Genomic DNA, 6,000 nt, shown 5'->3' with positions numbered 1-6,000 from the left:
CTGCGAGTAGAACATCAGGATACCCCCTCAGTGCGCCCCCCACGCCCAACAGTATTATGTATTGAGACAGAAATTTATCAAAAAAAAATTTGAATGCTCACAGGCGCTTACAGTCAACCAGCTGCAATTTTTATTATCTTATTAAATTATGTTTGACATTTTATTACAGGCTTTTGGTCTAAGGATGTTGTAACAGCACCCCATATTACCCAGCCACCACTGCTGAAAACCCTGATAGTGAACCAATAATGGGAGTCTATACCATGGCTCCATAACCTTCAGTAGGTGATAAAAACCATGCCAATGACACAGAAATTCTCTTTTAAGAGTGTAATTGAGATGGTTCCACTGAGACTTGAACTCGGATTACTGGATTCAAAGGATATCTGCCAGATTGGTTTTCATTGGAATGTTCGGGTTAAGGAGGATCACCTGATTAATTCCTTGAATGATCAACAATCATGCTTGCAGACGACGGGATGGATTTCTGGCAGCTCAGAAAGTCTAGTCAGCTTTTTCCAGTTTGAACAATTTGACTGCCTGATTTCCCAGCAGTACTGTTTAGTATTTTGTGACTGAAAACTGGTCTTCACTGAGGCTGCTGCAGAACAGACTGTCTGTATTCTGTAGCTCTGGATCTCTGAGGACAGAGTGACCTCGTGGTGAAACTCATCACTGGCAGGCTAAAAGGAGTGTATGTCTCCAGCCCTCCCTAGGTCAATAGTAAAAAAGTGGCAGTTTGATCTGGAAAACTTCACACATCCATACTTTTATTTATTCATTTGATTTAATTAAGTGCCATTAGAGAACTTAACCGACTGCAATACTATGCTAACTGTGCAATATTACCATGTGCAATAAAACTGAGTACATTTACTCATCAGCTTTAATAGCTTGCTAATTTCCTTTATACTATTCATTCTTTGTTTTTATATTAATTTATTAGATTGTAAATGTCCACTAGTCTGCGAGTTATTTTACTATTTGTACCACTGGGACACTTCATTTTTGTACACTGTTCATCGACAGTAGAAGACATTAAATTAAAATCCAAGTCATCTGTTCTGGTACAGGTCAAAATCCTAGGTACTAGTTTAAAAATAATAGAAATAAGAAAGAAAACTCTGTAGCAGTGGTGTACTGAGAAGAATTTGTAGAATTTGTACATGATGACGTCAAGTGTACCTTTGAGGTGACACTCAGTGGGTGTCTAAGATAGATGAGAATGTGTAATGGTTTGAGGGCTGAAGGAGTGGATAAAGAGGAAGAGGTGGGGAATAGATCTGTAAGAGTGATGAGGAGAGCTGGTGTGGTCTTATATAACCAGACCTCTCTCTGCTCCGTGGTCAACATTTGTATAATATGATGCCCTTCTTGCAAGAACACAGGCTGATTAAAACATGCAGGCAGCGATTGTATAGAAATTGGTGACTTCAAGTGTATCTTTAATTTGGTTTATTTATGAGAAAGTATATGCAGCAATGTTTCAATTCTGAAAGAAAAAACCTTCTATAGCTTCTATAATGTGACGGTTTTATTCTTTTTTTCTGTTTTATGTGATTGTTATCTACATATGTTTGGGTTTTACAACATTGGTCAAACAAAACAAACAAAGCGGTTTAAATATATTATTGATCATATTGGAATTATTAAAAACCATCTGATAGTGGTGGTGAGCCATGATCAAGCTGATGGTTGATCCTGATGGCGGCAATGGATCATGATTGTGGACTATGGTGGCATCCGATCGTGATGGTGGATCCTGATCATGGTGGCTGCTGATCGTGGACTTGATATACAATTTTTCTACTCAGATACTTTACTATTACTGAAAATAATCCATCACGTCATTAAAATCAATCAACTCATCTTCCATTATGCAACAAATTATTTCTTCTAATCAGATTAGATAGATTTAAACGTATGCTTGCTTTGTTGTGCAACCAAGCCCTTTAACTGTATTTAAATTATTTATATCTTTGTTAATATATTTAAAGTGTTTTCTCAATGCATTTAGAGCATGTGTCCCCTCTGAATCTAGATGATTTTTTTTAAGTACAGAGATTCCTTTCATAAACAGTTTGCCTGCCCTGAGGGCTTTGTGCTTAGCAACAAAATGGAGGCTGGATGTTGATCAAGGGCACATCTTTCACAGGTCAGCCCAAGACTGGGCAACAAGTATGGGGAAGTCTGTGCCAGATGGTCCCCACCCTGGAGCATTCTGGAACCACAATGTTTTAAAACCTCAGTGTGCTGATGTGTCTGTCTCTTTGTCTCAGTCTCCTTTCTTGAATTATACATCAGAGACAGACCATATACTCTTTGTCTCAGGGCTAATCACATCATCTCAGTTCAGGCGGAGGAAGCTGTCTGTGGGCATGAGCTTGTCTGTCAGATCCCCTTGGCTTCAGCTCAGCCTATGAGGTAACACGGAGGACATGCACCCCAAAATGAAAGCCCTGTATTTAAAGGGGGGGGCAGTGGCAGTGGAAGATAAAGCTCCAGAAGGTATGCAAGCTCTGTTTTGTGGAGGCTGTGATGCTTCTAACTACATCTCGAGCAAGGTCGTAATGAAAGGGATCATCTGAAATAGAGATTCCAAAGTGGTCAGCCAGATAAAATACCCCAGAATTAATCTTTGCTGAAGACAAAGTTTGAAAAGCTTCCAGAGGTTAAAGAATAACTCCAGTTTATCACTCCCACTGTGATCGAGTGAGGTTAGAAATGTTAGTCGCACCTGTAATTAAATTCATCAGTTATTTCATGGGGTTCTAGAATACACATATATGTATGTTCTGTACATGCCCATATTCAACTACTAAATGGTTAATGCAAAGCAATTAATGACTATTAAATTACCTGGGTGACAATAGATTTATATGATGAATCACTGCATCAAGCCATGAAGAGAAATGCAACCTTTCTGACTTTGAGGTGAGAGCAGTGTAGGTGAAGAACGAAAGATTGTGTGCACGGCACTGATATCAATCAATTAATCAAATTTTATTTGTATAGCCCATTTTCACAAATCCCAATTTATATCATACGGCTTAACAAGGTGCGACATTCGGAAAAAACGTAGAAACCTCAGAAAGAGCCACAGGTGACGGATCCCTTTCCCAGGACAGACAGAAATGCAATAGATGCCACGTGTAACAGAACAACTAAATAACAACATATACAACATGTATAAGAATAAACAATTTGTAACATAATGGAGATGTGTGTCAATGTTTATTTAATGTTGGTCAAGTATTTATACGTTAGAAAATGTCTGATAGAGATGAAGGGAGCATCAATGACAAATGAATGAGTTGTTGTCAATAATGGTCAAAATATGTGAGAAGGTGTATTTCAAGCAGTATTGATACAGATAAAGTCTACAATCAGATGCCACCACGATCCTCCACCACTATCAGGATCCACCAACACGATCCACTTTCAGCCGCCAAAATGATTATGATCCATGATCCGCCATCATGATCTCTGATTCGCGATCCACCATGTTGATCTATGGTCCATTATCACAATCTACAATCTAAAATGTGGCAGCATCAGCAATTTTACTCAGACTCAGTTAACACATGTGTCCTGTTGTCAACCCTGTGTGTGTGTGTGTGTGTGTGTGTGAGAGAGAGAGAGAGGGAGAGAGAGAGAGAGAGAGAGAAAAAAAAGAGAGCAGGGTGGCTGATGAATGCGCTGCTCTGAATAAAGATTTGACAAATTAATTAAAGTATTAATGATGATGTGATGATCAGTGTTGATATTGCGGAAACAAATAAATCAACTATTAAACTGTAGCGAGTCTTGAGACTTCAGCTGAGAGAGAGACACACACAGAGCGGCGGAGTCTGTGTGTATCTGAGCGCTGCCCCACCCTAACCCGCTATCTTTGAGTGAAAGGTTTGAGTCGAAGTGGTTCAGGCCTCGTCCAGGTCCAGGCCACGAAAATTAAAACCTTTCCGAAACAAGTCTTGATGATTGTTCAAGTAGGAATAAAAAAAATCCTGGCCTTTCATTTTGCCACAATCACAAAAATCCGTATACTACTGTCTCCTGCTAACAATGTTAGAAACACCACACTTCTAAAGGATGTATATTGAGATTTCCATTGCAAATCTCTAAAGAGTCTGACTTATTTTGATTGAGATTTTTCTGTGACTCTTTAACCATTGGGCTATAAATCATTGATTTCTAGTCCTAAGTCAATTAAGTGTACCTTAGATGGACAGTCCATCTTCAGGAACACTTTGGAGTGTATGTGGCAAAGGGCTCGTCCGGCATCTGAACACCGGAACTCTCGCACCCGAAGCGAGAATCACACCCCCAGCAATCTATTTTGGATATTGACCAAGTTGGAGTAAGATATCCTGGCCTTTAATTTCTGTACAATCACTAAAATAGGTATACTATAAAAAAGTTACACTATACCTAGAGTCTCCTGCTCACAATGTAAGTAACACTAAACCTCTAAAGTCTGTATATTAATATCTCCATTTTACATCTCTAAAGAGTCTGATTTATTTTGATTGAGATTTATCGGTCACCCTCTTTTCAGAGATAACCATTGGGGAGTCTATATTGATCTATAGAATTTCGCCAAATTCTAGTCCTAGGTCAATTAAGTATAACTTACTTGGATAGTCCATCTTCAGGGACAGATTGGAGACAATGCGAGAAAGGGCTCGTCTGAGATTTGAACCTGAGACCTCTTACACCCGAAGCGAGAATCATCATTGAGGGCGGCTGTGGCTGAGGGGTAGAGTGGTCGTCCTCCAACCTGAAGGTCGGCGGTTCGATCCCCAGTCTGAACCATCTGCATGCCGAAGTGTCCTTGGGCAAGATGCTGAATCCTGAATGGCCCCCCATAGAATAACTAAGTGCTGCAAATAGATGCACTGTATGAATGTGTGTATGAATGGGTGAATGTGAAACTGTACTGTAAAGCGCTTTGAGTGGTCTTCAAAGCGCTATATAAATACAAATCCATTTACCATTTACACCTAGACCAGGGGTTTTCAACCGGGGCTCCGCGGCCCCTTGGTGGTCCGCGACGGCATTGCAGGGGGTCCGCAAAATTTGCCTTGATATTTCCACACATTTCCAGATTACTCTTTAATACCGTGAAAAATATCTAAAATAAGAAAAATATGTCTAAAATAATATAAAGGTGATAAGGGGAACCTTGTAACCGGCTTGGGGCTAGAAACTGCCAGTAGTTTTCCCCTGTGTATGCCTGTTAAAGATAGATGTAGAAGAGTGGTTGAGCTGGGTATGATGGGAATTTTTATTTTCCCAAAAAGAAGGCCCAAAAGGGCAGAATTAATAATGCAAATATTAAATAAAACAAAAGAGTGTAAAACAAATACTCTGGCCTCCAAAGATCTCAGTGTTGAGCTCAATTATGTGTTTGGTGTCGTGGTCAAGACTGTTAACTTCATTAAACGTAATGCATTGAATACACACCTGTTTTCATCCCTATGTCAAGACTTGGGAAGTGAACACAGCTCTCTCCTTTATCACTCAGAGGTGCGATGGCTGAGTCGAGGCGCGGTGCTCGCCCGTGTGTTTGAACTACGTGGCGCTATCTATGATTTATTGTGCCAGAAGAATTGTACTGATCTGGCCTCTAAGTTCAATGATAGCCACTGGTTAACTAAGCTGGCGTACCTCACAGATGTTTTTGTGGAGCTTAACAAGTTGAACGGCTCCATGCAAGGGAGAGATGCAAATGTCATGCAGCTCTACGAAAAGCTTGAGGCATTCGTCAAAAAGATTTCAAGGTAGATAGAACGAGTGGAGAGTGGTAACTTGGCGATGTTGTCTTCAGTTGAAGAATACTCTGACAGCACTGACATCAACGACACTATATGTGATCATTTGAGGAAACTTGTGCGTCAATTCCAAAAGTACTTCACTGATTCTGATGAGTGGCCCTGTGACAGCAAGTGGATCCTGCTCCCATTCAGTGAAGATGCAGCAGTAGGGTCAAGTCTGATG

The sequence above is a fragment of the Limanda limanda genome, chromosome 1 (genome assembly GCF_963576545.1).
Source record: "Limanda limanda chromosome 1, fLimLim1.1, whole genome shotgun sequence".
Classification (NCBI taxonomy): domain Eukaryota; kingdom Metazoa; phylum Chordata; class Actinopteri; order Pleuronectiformes; family Pleuronectidae; genus Limanda; species Limanda limanda.
This window is presented reverse-complemented; position numbering follows the sequence as displayed.